The sequence below is a fragment of the Piliocolobus tephrosceles genome, chromosome 13 (genome assembly GCF_002776525.5).
Source record: "Piliocolobus tephrosceles isolate RC106 chromosome 13, ASM277652v3, whole genome shotgun sequence".
NCBI lineage: Eukaryota > Metazoa > Chordata > Mammalia > Primates > Cercopithecidae > Piliocolobus > Piliocolobus tephrosceles.
In genome coordinates, this window is record NC_045446.1 from 18,638,614 (window position 1) to 18,659,344 (window position 20,731).

The 20,731-nt window shown below is 37.2% G+C and overlaps 1 protein-coding gene and 1 pseudogene across 29 annotated transcripts in view; one reads left to right on the forward strand and one right to left on the reverse strand.

The window, feature by feature from the left end:
* Positions 1–20,731, forward strand: part of PHF21A (PHD finger protein 21A) — a 195,707-nt gene that overhangs the window by 46,051 nt on the left and 128,925 nt on the right. The gene's annotated exons all lie outside the window — the stretch shown is intronic.
* On the reverse strand, positions 15,018–15,514 carry LOC111544917 (annotated as a pseudogene). The gene has a single exon (XR_002732300.1). The product of XR_002732300.1 is annotated as a 60S ribosomal protein L28 pseudogene (transcript).

The following is a 20,731-nucleotide window of genomic DNA, read 5'->3' on the forward strand; positions in this document are numbered from 1 at the left end:
TTATTCTGTAACTTTTTATTCTTTCATCTTTTTTCTGTTAGGGACCTTACTGAATAGAAAATTGCAACTATCTATGTTAAGACATTTCATCAAGTGGCAAGCTCTAATTGTTCTCTGAACTAAGTTTGCATTTCAGAAATTGGAATTTTAAAAAATGTCTAACATCAGGAAAACTTTAGGTATACAAAGTAAATAAAACTAGAGTTAGAAACTGAAATCCAGTCCTACAAAATTTATATTTCCTTAACTGTTAAAACAACCTTCTTGATGGAACAGAAAAATATCATTTTTAGGTAGGCTGATACTTGAAGGAAGGACAGCTGTAAAGTTCAAAAGCTCATCCCTCCTCAGACTTATTTTCAACATGTGATATTACTGTTTAGTTTAGAATAGTTTTATTGGCCAGGCGTGGTGGCTCATGCTTGTAATCCCAGCACTTTGGGAGGCCAAGGCGGGTGGATTTCCTGAGGTCAGAGGTTCGAGACCAGCCTGGCCAATGTGGTGAAACCCCGTCTCTACTAAAAATACAAAAATTAACCAGGGGTACTGGTGCACACCAGTAGTCCCAGCTACTTGGGAGGCTGAGACAGGAGAATTGCTTGAACCCAGGAGGCAGAGGTTGCAGTGAGCCAAGACCGTGCCACTGTACTCCAGCCTGGGTGACAGAGCGAGACTCTGTCTCAAAAAAATAAAAGTTTTATTTTAGAACAGTTTCCTAATGCTATATGCCCTTTTTGCCCCCCGCTCAAAAGAACCACTTATCCTCTGGCAGAACCTAACCAATTTTCCTTCCACTTTAATAACTAAAATCTGAATTACCTTATCCATATGACTAATATGTTAACATTAATTTTTTTGTTAGAAAAATTTTAAATACAGAGAAGTTTGGAGAATAATGGCATATTTCACACTTAACTCTTTGTCGTTTTTGCTTCCATTCTTTTTCTTTGTGCATTTTTCTGTAATCATTTTTTCAATATTTATTAGAAAACTTTAATTATACAAATAATGGACTCATATATTCTCTTCTTTTATTAAAAGTTGCATCTGACCTCCAAAGTCATGAGCAAAAAAAAAAAAGAAAGACCATTGCAGATAGTCACTATTTCTTGCAGTAGACACTAGTTCTTATTCACTGTTGCCACTTCAATCTTTGATACTTACTCAGTTTCTTCCTTAAAACTATGTAATCGTATGCTCCATTTGGGAAAATACAGCCTTTAGTGAGCATCCTTCATGGCTAAAACTTAGTGAATTTCACTGAATTCTTGGTTGGAAGGTTCTAGTGCTTTTAAACTGTAACTTGAGATTTCTGGAGGAAACTCTGGCAGATTTCTAAGTCAGCTTCTTGACCTGCTTTCAATTTGTGGCGGACAGTTTTAACTTAGAAAATCCCTGACTTGATTGGCTAAATAAATTATATGTTATATAGCCATTAAGATCATGGTTTTGGAAAGTATTTTAATGATACAGGAATGTGCTCTGAAATAATAAGTGAGAGAGTATACACAACTTTATGTGCATTACAGTCCCATTTTTATGTTTATTTTGTGTATATATGTATGTGGGTGTGTAAATGTACGTAAAAACAGTGTCAGTATAAGATATTGGAAGGTGGTTAAGTTTACAGGTGATTTACTTTTTCTGTATACTTTTATGTATATTTTCTAAATGCTCCACAATAAATATGTTTCACTTTTAGAATCATAAATAGACGAGAAAGATGATGTAAAAAATTTTTTAACATCAAACTCTTGTCTGTTTCAGGCATAGTTCACATTTTAAAATCTAATGACATTCTTCTCATGGTATTAAATACATGAACCACTTTAGTCAGAGAATCCAACTTTTTTTTTCAAGACAGGGTCTTGCTCTGTCACCCAGGCTGGAGTGCAGTGTCGCAATCTTGGCTCACTGTAAACTCCACCTCCTGGGTTCATGCCATTCTCCCACCTCAGCCTTCCAAGTAGCTGGGACTACAGGTGCCCGCCACCACACCTGGGCAATTTTTTGTATTTTTAGTAGAGACCGGGTTTCACCGTGTTAGCCACGATGGTCTAGATCTCCTGACCTTGTGATCCGCCCACCTCGGCCTCCCAAAGTGCTGGGATTACAGGTGTGAAGTAATGCTGAAGTATGGAAGCAACTATCAATTTCTTTAACAGGATTCACTGTCATTCTCACTCCCCACACCCTTATTTTTTGATAGGCATATGTGGTCTTTTATGGAGATATTCCGATATGGAGCCAAAGTGCTTAGTTGCTCTAGTTCTGTGCTTTCATTTTAATTCCTTATAGAGGCAATCTTAACATCCCAAAGTTTGTTGCTTGTTACTGTGGTGCTTCAGGGTTAAGCCTTCGTGGTTGCAGCTTTGGTTTCCCCCGCCTGAACGGTTTGCTATCCTGTCTCCTTTTACCTGGTGGTCTCCTGGTGAGGTTTCATGTCATAGCTTAAATGTCACTTCCTCAGAGGAGCTATCCCTGACACTCCTTTCTCTAGTCAAAATCAACTGTTTCTGTTATCTCTCATTGAACCATACTTTCCCTTCATAGTTATTCTGTTTAGGATTATGTTCAGTTGTGAATGACTGAAAACCCAAAATGAAAATGATGTAAACAGAGAAAACTTAATTTCTCTCTCATCTAAAAGTTCTGTAGGTCCCCCTAGGGCTAGGACTGTGAAGAGTGGTTGCATGGTGTCAGGGAACCCAGGTTCCTCCTATTCTGTTGCTCTGCCATTCTCAGCATGCAGCTTTCACATCACAGTCCAAAATAGCTGCTCCATCTGGTAAGAAGGGGGAGAAACAACAAAGAGCAAGCCCTTTATTTTTTAAGGATGTTTTCTAGAAGTTGCATGCACCACTTCCAGTTAGATCCCATGGGCCTGAACTTAGTCATATGGCCCCCGCTAGGAGCAAGGAAGTCTGGAAAATGTAGGTAGTTTATTGCTTGTGGTCGTGGCCAGATAAAATTCAAGGACTATTACTGAGTAAGAATTGGGAAATAACTACTGGGAATAATTAGCATTTTCTATTATAGTAGCATATCTGTATCTGTAGCATTACTGTTTTTTAAGTATCTATCTTCCTCATTAGATTGTTAGTTTCAGGAAGGCGGGGAACATGTTTGTTTTATTTGCTTTTTTATTCCTAGTATGATATTTAGTATAATATTTAACATAGAATGATATTAACACAGAAGAGGCACTTATATTCTTTAAATGTATTATTTTATCCACCCGATCTTTTGCTCTGCTTATATCATGATTTTTTTATAGAACGGTGTGTCTTGCTTTTTATGCTTTTTAAACCTAACTTATGAAAATCTTCTCAGATTTTTGAGTGTTCTTTGAGAGCATGATTTTTAACAGCTTTAAATTTTAGTGTAATTCGCTATATCATGATTTTTAAAACTATTCTTCTCTTGATGATAGGGTATTTCCAGTTTTTTTGCTATTATCAATATTGCTTTGATAGATATACCCTTCTATATGAATGCGTGTTTCTCTCTGATTGTCTTAGGAGAAGTTCCGAGATGGGTGATGACTACGTGTATTGGTCACCTATTGCCCTAACAATTCTGCATCAGAAACTAGTGTTTTGTTGAGTGGCTTTCAGCACTGCCAGTACTTATACCTAACTGGTCAAAGATCTGATTATGTCTTTAAGAAAAATAAGCTTGATGAAGTAACTTACACTTTAATAATGTACCATATTGTTATAGGGCATTTTACCTAAGTGTTTATTTTCACACTGGGTCTGTAGGTCATCTGGGGTTCTCCTGATCTAGGCTGTACTTGGCCAGGCACCTCTGCTTCAGTTTGTGGGCTGACTGAACTTGCCTTCAGGCTGCAAGTTTGGTTAGGTCTACTCTAAATGTGTTCATTCTGAGGCCTTGCATGAAGGGACAGCAGCTACCTGGGGCGTATTCATTTCATAGTTTACCTAAGAGCACAGGAAGCAGGCCAAACTACTAAAATACATTTTAAGACTCTGCTGGCATCAGGTTTGTTAACATCTCATTAGCCAAACGAAGCCACATGGCCAAGCCTTGCAAAGTTATATGACAAAGGGTGTTGTGAATGTATAATTTTAAAACAGGATATGGAAATTGAAAACAATAATTCATCTACTGCGCTTGGTCTAAAGGTATAAAAAAAAGCTTTTGCTACATCAAAAAAAAAAATTTTAACCAAATATCTCCAAATAACCCCCAGAAAAGGCTGTATCACATTAATAGCATATATTGAGAATAAGTGATTTTCCCCAGGAGATACTATCTGTCACAGGGGAAAAAAACACTCTGCTAATTTGGAAGATGTACTGATTTGTATTTGATGCTTATCAGGAAGTATATTTTTCAAAGAATTTGCCATTTGTCCATGGCACAAATCTATTACAGTACTCCATAGAATTATCTTTTGGTTTTAAATTTTGTTATTCTTTCACACCTTCTTCTATTTCTTTTTACTCCTTTTTAGGGAGAGAGACCCTTCTGTAGTCATTGATTTTTTTCTGCGAGTTTGCTTCTCTGTTTAAAAATTACAGTCACCTGGCTGGGTGCGGTGGCTCACAGCTGTAATCTCAGCACTTTGGGAGGCTGAGGTAGGTGGATCACCTGAGGTCAGGAGTTTGAGACCAGCCTGGCCAACATGACGAAACCCTGTCTCTACTAAAGATACAAAAATTAGCCGGGTGTGGTGGTGAGCACCTGTAGTCCCAGCTACTTAGGAGGCTGAGGCAGGAGAATTGCTTGAACCTCGGAGGCAGAGGCTGCAGGGAGCCAAGATGGTGCCACCGCACTCCAGTCTGGGCAACAGAGCGAGACTCGTCTCAAAAAAAAAAAAAAAAAAAAATTATAGTCACCATTTCTTACAGATCTCTTCAACATAATACTGGATGAAATACTTTTCTGGGTTTAGTAAGTTCATCTTGCCATTTATGGAATCATTCACAATTTTAAGTTTGAATATATTTTAATACGAGATTCTGAAGCTTTTGGGAAAGAAGTTTCTGTCCCTCCTATTACTAGTTATGTTTCTGATGCATAGAACAACGTAATTTAAGCTAATTAGGTAACTGAAACAAAGGACTGGGTAGGGATGGGGGAACCAGAAGTTTGATTCTATTCCTGACTCTGTAATAGACTTGATAGATTTTCATTATTGAATAACTTAATATGTCTTTTTCCATATTTGCGGAATGTTTGGATTATGCACTGAGGAGTTAATGCATGTGTATCCATTGAGTGCATGGAATTCTTTTGTAGGTGAGTTCTATTTAAAAGGAAATTATTGGCTGTAGTCATGGTGGTTAACTTCATCTCATATGTAACACTTTCATCTTACATGTAAAGTACTACTTTTCTAAGAAGCTTAGAACATTTCACATTTAACTCAATGAAAAGTGTGTCATTGTAATACATAAACTGAGATGTGGACTTTGTGACTTAACCATTATCGTATAATTTATCAGTATCAGATTCAATACTAGAATCCAGATTGCCGTACTCTTCATTCAGTTTTATTTAGTAACTCTGTAAAGCTTTATCTATCAAATATTTTTTTGAAATAGGACATTAGGCAAAATAATTACTTTGCCTTTAGGCCTCATTACCTTGGAGTCAAATAAGTAAGTTGGATCCTATAGTCCTAGTGTTTGTTACTTGATATATGACTATCTCCAGCCTCTAATACCAGTTACCATAAAATGTTATCCTCCGTGGCTCACAGCCAAACTAGTGTGATTGGCGCATCACATTGGAATTTAAAATTGTTGTCTTAGAAATCTTTTCACTGTGATGGAAACCTGACTTTATCCAGAGCTTAGGAATTTCCTAAGATTTAGTCTAGTTCATCCCTCCTGTGTAATATTTATGTGAAGCCATTGGTCCAATTGTTTGTTAAGTTTATTGCCACTTGTGTACATCAAAGGACGTCAGCTCCTCCTTTTCATCAAATACAGGAAATGTAATATTTCAGATTTCTGCTGGTGAAATCCTGTTGGCTTATATTCAGCCAAGATGAGATGAAGGAAAGGCTCAGAAATAACTGGCTACAAGTATGAAAGTTCTGAAGATCGAGAGGTTGTATATATGTGATGTGACTGTGGTTCCCAGTGCTGTATTATCTCCTCTCCTTTTTACCTGTCTTCTTGGAGTGTGATTGTCTCTGTTGCTGCTAGTTTTACCTAAGTGGTCAAAGATTTGACTATCTCTTTAAGAAAGAGATGCTTGATTGAGTAACTTATACTTTAGTAACGTGCCACATTATTATAGGGCATTTTACCTGAGTATGGCAGAGGAAATCAAGTCAGTTGATGACTTGTACCAGATGCATCAGTCTGCTGAGTTAAGGCAGAGCAATCTTCATGTGAGTTTATCCTAGTAACTTATTTTTGGTGCTGGCAAATTGAATGACTTTTAAAATTCAAATTGAATTTCTTAGCCCTTGTCATCAGGTGTTATGTATCTTGACACTGGGCTACTAGAAAATACTGACTGGAATCTACTGTATTTTTGTTTTCCACTTTGCTCATCTATTGCTTAGCTGAGAGCAGTTGCTTCAAGCTATGAAAATAAAATCAAAGGCCAAGTTTGTGAAATTTTTTCAAGCCTGTGGTATCTGCCTTTTTTTTCCCTTTGCATAGAACATATCTGTATTTCAGAATGTTTAGGGACTCTTCCACTCTTTAGAGAACGTTAATGTTTGAATGATAGGCAGTGTGAATAACAAATGCTTTTTAGGAGCCAATACAACTGACACCACCTCTCTACTATATCGTGTGCTTTCAAATAATGTGCTTATATATATATGTGCTTTCAAATAATCCATTCCCCCGTATTTATTCCCTTTTCTCTAGGATGTGTGCTTTCTAGACTTCTTTATCATTCCGAGAGTCTGAGTCATCTGTCTTATTCCACATGTATTTATTGAGAGTTTACTCTGGTGAAAGGCATGATACTAGGCCCTTGGAGGATGCAGAGAATGAAAATCTTGCAGTGTCACTTCCATGTGACTGGTTATGACCTACAAGGCATTCAAGCTCATTAGCATTGATACCTTTAACAGCTCATTCTCATACATACCCCATAAATTCCCTGCTGTCACCCTTACTTCCTGGGCGCTCTCAAGACTGTGCCTTCTTCACACATCCTCTTCTCTATACCTGGAATTTTCTTACCTCTTTACCTGGTTAATTCCTACATATACTTTGAAGACTCAGCTTAAGCAAGATCCTCTACAAGCTTTCATTGACTTCTTTCTACCTTCCAAGCAGAGTTAGACACTCCTCTTCTGTGTACTCATGGTACTTGGTACTTGTGCCTACTTTATTTGGCACTCATTGTGGTACTTATTTGCACTCATCGAGTTGTATTGTAATTACTTGTAAGATCCTCACAGGCAAGGACTGTGTCTTGCTCACGTTTGTACCCCTCAAGGGTAGAATGGTAGATTAGCAGCAAGTGTTTTTGAATGTTATTAATTCATTATGCCCTCAGAAAGCTGGTAAGGTGGCCAAAGATGTCCATACCAAAGGTTCACCATCGAAAGAAAATTCCCATTTAAATGATGCAATTCAGTTTTGTGGAGGGGATGGAATATTCTCATTATTATTTCCTACTTCAGTGTTTCGGGAGAATTCAGTGCCATTATTAACGCTATTCCAATTTAGAGCAGCTTTATCTTAGTTTCAGAAAAGGGCAGTTTTTATTAAGTGAAGTTGTATAAACTAGTAAACGAATCTGGGGCCACCAGTTTGAAAACTTGATACATCTAGAAACAAGTCTCTTCTGCAGTGTTGCTACATCACTTACCTTAGAAAACCCTTCATTTTCTCACCCATGCCTGCCTCCCCGTTGAATCCATACATACCTTATCCTCTAGACTTTTCAGATACTTGTTATGCTGTGTTGTTTCTTCAACCTGGGATGTTTTTACCTGTCTTTGCATAGTGCAAACTTAGGGTCACCTTATACCTTTCTTCTGGCAGACCCACTTACAGGACCGTATAGTACAGAAATTACCACAAAAGAAAATTTGAAAACAAATGTGATTGAATCAAGGTGCATTATTAGTAAGTAATACATAAGGTGCATTAGTAAGAATACATTAGCTATATATGCATATTATAGAATAGTATGTAGCTGTTAAAAAAGAATGAGGTGCTTAACTGAATGGAAAGATGAGTAGAAAGTAAAAACAAAGCAAATTGTAAAACAGACATACAGTATAATTCAATATTAGTTTAAAATACAAAATACTAAAAAATGGTGTTTGTGTTTATGCATTCATGGTCATTTATATTTGAAAATGCATGGGAAAAGGTCTAGATTATCTAGAATTATTTACACAGAACCATTCACAGTGATTGCTTCTAAGAAGTGAGGTTCAAGAGAGGTGGTCAAGAAAGCTGACATTTTTAACTTTATATATGCTTTTTTAATTTAAATTTATTTATTTTTATTTTGTTTGTTTATTATTTTTAGAGGCAAGGTCTTGCTCTGTCGCCCAAGCTGGAGTGCAGTAGTACAATCATAGCTCACTGGAGTCTTGAACTCCTGGGTTCAAGTAATCCTACCACCTGAGCCTCCTGAGTGGCTGGGGCTACAGGCATGCACCGTCATGCCTGGCTAATTTATTTTTATGTTTTTAGAAACAGGTTCTCATTTTGTTGCCCAGGCTGGTCTTGAATTCCTGGCAAGTGATCCTTCTGACTCAGCCTCCCAAGTAACTGGGATTATAGGTTCAAGCCACAATGGCTGGCTGAATTTTTTTTTTATAAGGAACGCATATTAATTTTTTAAAACTGTTGAGGTATAACATAAATAAACATCTAATATATATTTATATGTATGCACATATGGCTCAAATATATTATTACACACTGAAACCACTAGGTAACTAATACCCATATCAGTAATCAGAATATCACTATCACAACAGAAATCCCTTTGTCCTCCCCCAGTTCACTACCTCCTCTGCCAGAGGAAATACCTTTGTTACTTCTAACATAGACTAATTTTGCCTATGTATCAAATAAAATAGAGCCTACTTTTTTCTCTCTGGCTTATTTTGTTCAACATGTTTATGAGACTACATCCCTTTCTTTTGAAGTTTAAACAAACTTTTTACTTTGAAATAATTACAGATTCACAGGAAGTTGTCTTTTAAAATTTTAAATCACTAAAGAAAAAAAGTTTGTCACCTCTTGGATGTGCCCACCCTAACATCTCATGGCATAGTTAGGTGCTTTCTCTTCTGTGAGCCAGGAGCTCCTTGCTCTGTGACTTTTGTGTAGCTCTTACCACATATCTTTAACTATTTGTTTGTGTGTCATTTCTTCTTCTCTAGATGGTAAGCCTCTGTGAACTGCAATCCCTTCACACTTATACACCCGCTTTATACCCTAGTGCTTCACACACAGTGGCACTTAAACAACTTTTGTTAAAGAAAAGGAGTAAATTCTAGTCTTGGCTGTGCTAGTCACTGACAGACTTTGTGTCCATTGAATTTCTCTGAGCTGATTTCCTCAACTGTAATGTAGACGTTATAATTGTATCTCTACAGATGCTTTTAGCTGTATGTAACTAAAGTAGTAAGTGAATTTATTGATTCAAATAAGGAGAATTTGCTAGAATTGCTCAGTTCAGCAGCTCAGCAACATTATCAGGACCCATATTCTGGTCATCTTTCTGCACTGCCATGCTCAGCATGTCAGCAAGCACTGCTCCTTGTCACAGGATGGCTGCTGTGGCCCCAGGCTTTACATCTTCACACATGAACATCCTGGGGCAAAAAAGGACCATTTCTTATTAAATATCTCTTTTTATGATTATGGAAAACTTTAATTAGAAGCCTTTCAACAGAACTTTGCATCTCGTTGACCACAGTTCTGTCATTTGCCAATGCCTAGTTCCTGGCAAGAAGGAGGAGTCTAAGACTGATTTATGTCCTGGAGCTGGAGATTTTCTTCTCGAGCATTTGGAAGCTAGATACCTAAAATTGTTTTTTGTTATCAGGGAAGAGAAAGGGTGGAGAAGAATGGATATTGAAGAAAGTCAACAATGTCTGTCTCTGTAACACTTTCCTTTACTAATGTAAATTAAGGATAATGTATATCTAAAGATATATGCATGCTGAAATACCATGAAGTTATAATATATCATTAGTGCTTGATACTGGCTCTGTGGATTATTTTAGAAAAGTCTCCCTTTGCCACCCTAGCTAGCAGCCTGCTTTAGGGCAAGGAGTACAGAAATAATTTTACTCTTTGCCAAAGCAATACATTATTAGAAGGGTAAATCTATTACAGAAAATAATGTAATTTATTTCAAATGTGAATTATAAATTTTTTAATTTTTTGATATTTAAAAATTATCTATAAACTATCATTATCGTTGTTGATATTAATATGGTGTTTTGGATTTTTCCTTTCTAAAATGTCGAATATGTTAAATGACAGGCCAAATCATATATTCCTTCACTTCTTTTTTTCCCCAACAGATTAGGGTGAAGAACCAGACAGGAAAAAGAAGTTTACTCTTTAACTGGTATCTTTTTATGGTAGCTGGTTAGATGAGAGGCTGTCCTGCAAAATTATGTTTTCAGAAGATGTTTCTAAAAGTTGATTTACTCCAAGTTTAGGAAGCAAGTATTTGTGTGAATCAGCAGAGTTTAGCTAACCTCTCTCATCCTAACTCTATCTGAAAAGGAGAGAGGGATTCTTAGCTTCTGTCAGTGAAGCACCAAACATTCCTTCGCTCTGAGAAATGAGGCCCTAGAAATTTTCAACTAATGTGTTCAGTTGTCACCCTTTCTCCTACTCCCACCTCCATTGCCTTTTAAAAAACCTCTCCCACTTTGCCTAAACAAATTATATCATTTTGACCAAGAAGAATGCTAAAGATAGAGATCAGTTCTGAACTTAATTTTCCCTATGAGCAGTGAATGATTATTACTCATCTGGTTTTATCTAGTGCTTCTGTCGTGTAATATAGGAATTGGGGAAAAAATTAACAACTCTTTTCTTGTGGAGTGAAGAAGCACAAATGAACTTACCCTGGAAAGTTCTGTTACCTGAAGGAAAATAATTGAGTGAAATTGGGAGAGTGTGTTAATTGACAGAACTTGAAATTCGTTTTTCTGAGTATGTGATTTTATTTATTAGAGATTCTAGAAGTTTGCCTTGAATTTGAGACAAATTCACATATGATTTTGAGTTAATCCACCAGTGCCTTTTAATTGTAACATTTATAAACATCTGTCATAAAGACTGATTTCTGCTTATCCTATGATATGGGTTCATCAGATGAAACAGTATTTGCAGGTTATCAGAAGTGCTGCCCCTTAGCCTCATCAGCTCCTCCTAATAGCTGATAAAATTATATATAACTCTTTAAATTTCTAGTATTCCTTTTTACAGCTTCCCTTCCCCTAGCTCTTACTTGCTCAATTATATACTTTATGGGTAAAGTGGTTTTAGCTATTACTTCAGAGTATCCTTCTGAAGATAAATTGATTAGCTCTCCAAAAATGGAAAGACTAGTATGATTCTCTAGGGCAGGGATTGGTAAAATTATGGCTTGAACATGGGCCAAATATGTCCTGCCACCTGTAAAGTTATTAGAACACAACCACACTCTGTCCATTTACATATTCTCCATGACTGCTTTTGTGCCACAATGGCAGAGTTAAATAGTCTTAACAAAGACAGTATGGCTTTATAGTAGTTACTATCTGGTTATTTTTAGAAAGTTTACCAATCTTACTCTAGAGAAATTTAACCAGAGAGGCATTCAACTTAGGGATATGAGGCACCATGTAACAGCCTTGGGCAGGAGTGAGTGCTACACTGTATATAGACTGTATGTGTACTGAAAACAGGATATATGGTATATATGGAATAGTAAGAGCTCCTTCTCTTACAAACATGCCGGCTTCCCAGAGAATTCAATTCATTTTGAATACCTCATTTTTTTAAGACACTTTTATTTTTTATTCTCTTTGTCTCTATTCCTCTCCCCCCCTCTCTCTTATAGGTTTATTGAGGCATAATTAATGTAAAAAATGATACACCTTGAAAGAGTCTAATTTTTGATGGTGTGAAACCATCATCATGATCAAGATGAGCATATGCATCACCTCTGAAGTGTTCTTGGTCGTCTCACTTGTCCTTCTCTCAATCCAGTCCCCAGGCAAACGCTGGTCTGCTTTTTGTAACCTAGTTTTTAGCTGTTACAAATAACATTAATTTGAGCATTCATGTCCAAGTCTTTGTGTGGAGATCTGCTTTCATTTCTCTTCAATAAATGCCTTAGTATGTCTGGGTTGTATAGTAGGTGTGTTTTTAACTTTTTAAGAAACTGTCAATATGTTTTCCAAAGTGGTTGTACTATTTTACATTCCTTCCAGTAGTGTATGAGAGTTCTAGCTGCTCCACATTCTTAGCGCTTCAATCTTAAATATGAACATAGCCAAGAATCACTGGATATTTAAGGGAAGTCGCTAATGTGCAAGTCAGAGCAGGCCAAGAAAATTGGAAGGGATAGTAAGAGAAGATATTGCATCAGTGAAACAAGGAGAGGATGCTAGAAATAAAGGAACAATTAGAAAACAAGAACAATTCCTGATTAACAACAACAACAAAAAAAGGTTGGAAAACAAAATTGGAGCTGTCTCTCAGTAAATAGATGAAAGAGACAAAGAGGGGGATAGACAGCAGAATAGAGAAAAATTTTAATAGGGTCACCCAGAAAGTTGCATGCCTGGCTAATAAAAGTTCTGAGACAAGGGAACAGAGAAAATGGAGAAGAGAAAACCATCTAATAACTAATATAAGGAAATGTCCCACAACCGAAGGGCATATAATTCCAGATTAATAGAATCCACTGAGTGCCTAAAACAGTGAATGAAAAAAACCTCATACCAAGACACAACATGGTGAAACTTTAGCAAAATAAGAATAAAAGATCCTAAAAGTTTCCCCGGGGCGGGGAACAAAAAACAGCTGCGAACGGGGATTGGGAATCAGATGGCATCAGACTTCTCAGCAGCAACAAAGACAGTTAGCAGTCATTGGAATGATGCTTTACAAATTCTGAAAAGTAGTGATTTCCAGTGTAGAATTCTGTACCCAACCCATCTCTTGATCAAGTCTGGGGATAGAATAGACATTTTAAGATACGAAGGGTCACAAAACTTACCTCCCATACATCTTTTTTGAGGGAGCTATTGGAGGAAGTTCTCCATCAAACAAGAAAATGAACCAATAAAGATGAAGGCATTGATTCCGAAAACAGGGATTTCAGTATCAAAATCCCATTTGATGAAGGGAAAAACTTAGATAATTGTTGTACAACAGGTTTAGAAAACAACCGGTTTAGGTTGGACAGGAGGATAGAAGACTTAGGAGAAACAAAGCTAAGAAAGTGGACCAACATATCATACAATGTGTTTTGAGCCATTATTGAGAGATATGTTATAGTTTCTTTGGAAAGCATGGGAAAGAATTAATTGTAGAATTATAGAAAACCAAGTGAATGACAAAGCAAGTCAATTTTAAGTTCCAGGAATAGCAAAATGTTGTATAAGAAGTATAGGTGTCTCACCAATTAATTAATGTTATTTATATAACAATACAAGCCTTAAATATGGATTTAATCATTAAAATGGCCATGCTATCCAAAGCAATCTACAGATTCAATGCTATTCCTATTAAACGACCATTAAGGTTCTTCACAGAACTAGAGAAAACTGTTTTAAGATTCATATGGGATCAAAACAGAACCTGAATAGCCAAGGCAATTCTTAGCCAAAAGAACAAAGCTGGTGGAGGCATCATGCTAACTGACTTCAAACTATACTACAGGGTCACAGTGACCAAAACAGCATGGTACTGGTACAGAAACAGCATAGACTAATAGAACAGAATACAGAACCCAGAAATAAGACTACACACCTACAGCTACCTGATCTTTGACAAACCTGATGGAAACAAGCAATGGGGATGGAATTCCCTATTCAGTAAGTGGTGCTGGGATAGCTGGCTAGTCATATGCAGAAAATTAAAACGGTAGCCCTTCCTTATATCATATACAAAAATGAACTCAAGGTAGATTAAAGACTTAAATGTAAAACCCAAAACTATAAAAGCCCTAGTAGATAACCTCAGCAATACCATTCAGGACATAAGCATTGGCACAGATTTCACGATGAAGATGCCAAAAGCAATTGGGCAAAAATTGACAAATGGGATCCAAATAAACTAAAGAGCTTCTGCACAGCAAAAGAAGCTATCAACAGAGTAAACAGACAGCCTACAGAATGAGAGAAAATGTTTGCACACTGCATCTGACAAAGGTCTAATATCCAGCATCTATATGGAACTTAAACAAATTTACAAGAAAAAAACAGCCCCATTACAAAGTGGGCAAAGGACATGAACAGACACTTTTCAAAAGAAGACATGCATGTGGCCAACAATCATATGAAAAAAAGCTCAACATCACTGATCTTTAGAGAAGTGCACATCAGAACCACAATGAGTGGTTCCATCTACTTAAAAATAGTCTCTTTTAATATCAATGGATTCTTAAGTAAAACATATTACTTTATATAGTATAACATAATTTTATATGAGTGTGTGCTAAGATTACAACTTGTGTTTCTTGCCTTTTTTTCTTTCTTAGAGCTGTAGAAGGAGACTAGAATATTGGCAGTAGGAGTTGAAGTCCATCATTTCTTTAAACATTTGTTTTTCAAAAGTTTATAAAAGTAATTCATGGTTGGCGTGTAGTGGCTTACACTTGTAATCTCAGCATTTTGGTAGGCTGACATGGGAGGATTGCTTGAGGCCAGGAATTTGAGACCAGCCAGGCCAACGTAGCAAGACCCCATCCATGTTTTTAAAAAGTCATGCATATTTATTTGGCAAATTCAGTAAAGAGAGAAATCTAATTTAACTGTGATCCTACTTCCATGTTTTAGATCCTTTGAGTCTTTTTTTCTGTTCCATAAATTTTTTTTTTTTTTTTTTTTTAGGTGAGAAAGCCAGCTGACTCTTTATTGCTTTGGGGGCAGGGGGCTCAGGAGCTCTTGGTGGGGCGGGTCCGCTTCCTCTTCACCATCACAGGCTTCTGGCTGCGCAGGATGGCGCTGGCCCTGCGGATGGCTGCCATGCGCAGGTCGGGGCGGTACTTGTTCTTGCGGATCATGTGTCTGATGCTGCTGAGCGTGGCGCGAGCGTTCTTGTTGATGGTGGTCCGCACATAGGAGGTGGCAGGCTTCCGCTGGCCGGATCTCCGCTTAATGACCACCACGACACCTTTGCCGTAGGCTGCCGGTTCCACGCCCACGGTCTTGCGGTGAATCAGCCCGTTGTAGCGGAAGGAATTGCGGGCCTTCAAGTTATTGGGCTCCGTACTGTAGGTCTGCTTATTCCTCGATCAGGAAACTGGAGCAGTTCCGCACGACCATCCATTGCAGATGCAGAGACATGGCGGCGGCTCTTCTCGCAGCGGCGACCTGAGACGGAAAGACTCCATAAATTTATATTAAACAATAAAATGGGCTAGGTGCGGTGGCTCACACCTGTAATCCCAGCACTTTGGGAGGCCGAGGCGGGTGGATCACCTGAGGTCAGGAGTTTGAGACCAGGTTGACCACGTGGGCAAAACCCTGTCTCTACTAAAAACACACAAAAAAAATTAGCTGGGCATGGTGGTGGGTGCCTGTAATCCCAGCTACTTGGGAGGCTGAGGCAGGAGAATTGCTTGAATCCGGGAGGCAGAAGTTGCAGTGAGCCGAGTTTGAGCCACTGCACTCCAGCCTGGGCGACAGAGCAAGACTCTGTCTCAAATAAATAAATACTACAGTGGAGGCTGGGTACAATGGCTTATGCCTGTCATCCCAGCACTTTGGGAGGCTGAGGCAGGAGGATCCTTTTGAGGCTAGTTTGAGACTAGCCTAGGCACCATGGCAACATCCCATCTCTACACAAAATAAAAAATGTTAGCCACGTGTGGTGGCATATGTGTAGTCCCAGCTACTTGGGAAACTGAGTCAGGAGGATTGCTTGAACCCAGGAATTCGAGGTTACAGTGAGCTACGATCATACCACTGCACTCCAGTCTTGGTGACAGTGGAACCCTGTCTTTTAAAAAATAAATAAATAAATAAAATTGAAATTGGTATTATACTTGTTTTAGAAATACTTATTTTGTCTATATCTTGAGCATTTCTTTACATTCTTAATTATTCTTCAGGAATAGTAGTTTTTAGTGGCTTGATAGTATCCTATAATTTGGGTAGGGTATCATATATACAGAGTTTATTTAATCAGTTCACTATTTTTAGACATTTAAATTATTCACAATTTTTTACTGTTATATGCCTAGCTCTGCAGTGTACATCCTTGGACATAAATATTTGTACATAATTTTGGTTATTTCCTAGAAGTAAAAAAAAAAATCAGATGAGGAATAAATAAATAGATGCTTCTACACATCTTTGTGAAGACTTCTTCGGTATGTTTAGTAGGATCTAACTCCTAGCTTAATCATGAAGGGGAATTATTGGAACTGTATTAGGGCACCTTGGGCGACCCTGGGGCAGTTTTAGGGCCTGGAACTGGAGTCTCTGTCTCTTGTGTCTCTTCGTCTTTCTTTGCATCCACTTCATTTCCCCTGTCAAGAGATTGACTTTCTCAGCTTTTCCTGTATTCGTAGCAGGCAAAAGGCTCTGGTCACTGTGAAGTTCCCATGTTTGTATCTTCTCCATTCTAGATACTATCCCAGACCCACTGACTTGTTCTCATTCCAGATTTTGGAAAGAGAATATAATAAGCCTGCTTTGAGCCAGGGGACTATATTACTAGTACAGACATGGCTAGATCAGAGAGCCCATCTCAGAGAAAAGAGTTCTGAGTTAGGCAGATAGCCTAAAAAGTTTCTGAAGCCTTTTATGTTACCTGATTGCTCTTTAGAAAGACTGTGCATGTTTAGGGTCAGTCATTTTATTAAAGGAGAAGTTATTTAACATGCTGGATGGAATTCCTACCTTGAATCTAATGAAAAGTTTTAACCCTCAATTCATTTGGCAAATAATTATCGGGCACTTCCTATGTGCCAGGTACCTTTCTAGATGCTGAAAATATATCAGTCCTACGAGACTAAGTTCCTGCCTGTCCTTTTTAGTCAGCTGTTAGAAGGTGAGTTTCCATTGAATTGCCCTTCAAAATATCCTTTCAAAGTCTTAATCAGATTTCATTTTACCAACAACATGACACAGTTAAGCCTGGTGTAAAGAGGAAACATCTATAATGTTTCCTCTGTTGGATACCATTCATTTTTTCTAAGTAAATGATTGGAAGTTGTGAGGTTATGATACTTGACATCTAAGAATATTAACAGTTTAACCTTTCTCCTCCTGTTACCCCCATGATAGGGCAGCAGTAGAGTGTAGGGAGGTGCTCAGGCTATGACTTTCTAGTTTCTGTTTTCTGCCGGTTTAAGTGAGATCCTTCACATTTAACAAGGCTTTGTTAAAGGTGAGATGTTAGGGGACTAGAGTTCTCCAGGTTGGAAACTTAACTGACAGAAAAACCTTTGCAAAGTAGGAAAACAGGTATGTTTTGAATTTCTACCAAAAACAAATTAGACCTTTTTTTTAAAATTTGTGCCTGTCAGTCAGGTTAGTAGTTAAGTCACTCAGTGACAAAGTTGAAAATAGTCTGTGTGAGACTGGAGTTTTAGAGGAAAATTCCCTTAAGCACCATATTTTTACACTTGACTCCTCTGAGTCGGCTCTCATCTAGAAAATTTATGATGCATTTATGCCAAGGTTAGTGTGGAGTGCCTTCTCATGAGACCCGATCTCAGTTTCATAGGTCCTCCTTCAAGTGAGCTAGGGTTAAGTTCTAGAACAGCCTAGTGCCTTTTGCACTTGTGAGACCTCTTGCTGCTGGAGTTAGGGTTTTAGGTGATTTTACTTATTTCAGCTTGAGTCATATAGATGACATTTTAAAAGAGACACCAATTCTCTTTTTTCCTCTATTTGAAAAGCAAAACATGGAGAACAGAAAGTACAGTTTTTCCCTTATAAGTCAAGACATTTCATTCTGTTTTGCAGTTTCTAAACCAGCCTGGGTTCATTGGGAAAATAAAGCCCTAATGCTCTTGGCATCTGTACACTCCTGTGCATCTAGATTGATAATTGAGAAAATAGTCACTGAAATATTTGTGTTTTTTGGTTTAAATGAGGAATCCTGGCTGAGGAAAGCTGATGGGAAACCCTCTCCCATAAAACTTGTAGACATACAAAGATTATAGCTGAGTTGAGTGTACATTGATAGGGTAACTGCTTATGTAGTTCTAAGATGGAAAATAAAAAGGTCTTAAGGCATTACTGGACATGACCCAGTAAAAACTGTTCTGCTCTTAGTTTCCTTAGATACAAAATGAACTTGGGGGAAAAAAAACTCCCAATTGTAGTTTTTATATAAACCAAAACAGATGAATGTCAATAATATTTTTTGTGTGCTAACATTTTAACTTTTTCAGCACTTACAATAGCCATCTTGACTTTTTTTTTTTTTAACTGTATTAAAGCAAAAAAAAATCAGTTATCTTTAAGCTGAGGTACTTGATTAGTTTTTAAAATAGGTAAACAAAAAGCACCTCAGCCCACTGTTTGTGCTTATAAGTAATGTAATTGTTTTATGGAACTGAGTCCTGGGGAGGAGGACAGCATAAGGATTGTTGGCTAAAAGTGTCCGAGTTTTCAGGAAGCACAAGGATTCTATAGCTAATCTGAAAGTTTCCCTTTCTAAGGGTCTTTTAAGCAGCAGCAAATGTGAAATAAATCTACATTGTATTTCTGCAACTAAATCCTGTTTCATTGATTGGGAGAACCATTATTGGTGAAGTAAACATACAGGTGAAACAGTGTTTCATGGGCCATAAAAATGACATTATCTGTCTTGAACAAGTTCAGATTTCTTGATATTAACAGAAACTGTTAATTTCTCCTGTCTCCATTCTCCCCGTTTTAGAAAGACTTTTACAAGGACCTGTTTTTTAAAAGTCCAGTTTCTCTTTTTAAAATCTTGACTGTGATATTAGCTCATGCTAATTTGAGAACTATCAGGGTTTACAGTTCTTAAAGTAAAAGTTTTCCTTTTGTCCATCACTTCCGTATTTAACCTAGGACATAATTGGAGTTATCTTTTTCATAGAAACTGACCCACACTGCCCAAGCCAGTGAAAATGCAAAGCCTGTTTTGCTCTCTGAATCCCCTGTCAGGTATCCCATGGAATAAGATTGGAGTTATTGACTCTCTTGAGAAAGACTTAATGAAAACAAAATTGCTAAATTGCTACCTAACTTAAAAAAAATTTAAATGGTTCTGTTTTCTCTGTATAAGATGAGATTCAAAACTGGAGGCATTAAATTACATAAAGGGTATTTTGTTACTTTAAGATAGGAAACAGAGAAGCAATAATTTTATTTTAAAAAAAAACAGGTTACATGGAAAACTTCTCATTGAGAAGGTATTGCATGAGCTATAAAGAAGCAAAAATATTTTAAATGTCAAGACTTTCAATAAAAGGTGCATTAAAGAGCCTCCTGGTGGCAGCAGTTCTTTGTCGCCAGTGTCCTCATTTGAGACACCTGCCAAATGGGAACTGATTCTGAATTAGCAAAACAAAACTATTCAATTTGCCATATCCTTTTAACTCCAAGTAAAATAATGTGTTGAGCGTTTAAAAATTCTGATTTTAGTCTTAGATCGTGTTATATTTTCAATGAATCCCCTGCTATGTAACTTATAAATGCCTTAAAGGTAAATCAGGGAGTCTGCATGTAAATTGTTGGGCGTTTATATTAAGAGATTCCATGACTCCTGCTGCCTCCGTGCCTGACAGTCCTTTGATGATGTAATGTATAGACTTGGTAATTTTGTTGGATCTCAGTTCAGATGACCTACTAGTAAAGGGATGAATTAACTGCTCTAGGGAATTGGAAAGGTCAGTGGAAAGAAACCTGTGGCTAGCATTTGTATAACAGTAAAAGCTCTGTGGAGAGCAAAGTTTCAACTGACTCACTGGTTTAATTGTCACACCTCATTCTGAATGCCGGTTCTAGTGGGTTACTGTGTACTCTATACTTTTCCCATCAGTTGTAGACCAATTATCAAGATTAAGTTGTGTTTGTTTCCAGACTTGATTCTGCCATTCGTTCTTGTTATTGTAATTTAATTAACTATTATTAAACCAATGAGTTTTAAAAAACCAAGTTGCTTTCATGAAATCTATAATTTAATGCTTTGGAAATGATAAAAAAAAATACTAAAAATTTGCTGCTTAGTTATATTTGGATAAGAGAATGATAACAGAACGGGGTAAATTATTAATGTCCAGAAGGATTCTACATTCAGATTGCTTCAGAGTATCATAAGTTCTCGCCATAATTTAAAAGTCCAAAATGGAAATGGTGGAGGATGCATTATAGTTATGGTTTATGAAAGAAAGACATTTTGGCACTCTAACCTGTAGATCCATATAAACAGAAAGTCTGATCCTGTATTACAAGATTAGCAAATGAAGGTTCATTTAAACTGAAATAAAATGCTTAGGTATGCTTATCAAATTTTTGTGATTTCCTGCTTTGTATGACTTTTTTTCTCAACTGCTGGTCCTAATCATTACTGGTTAAGAGAGCTTCTATTGTATT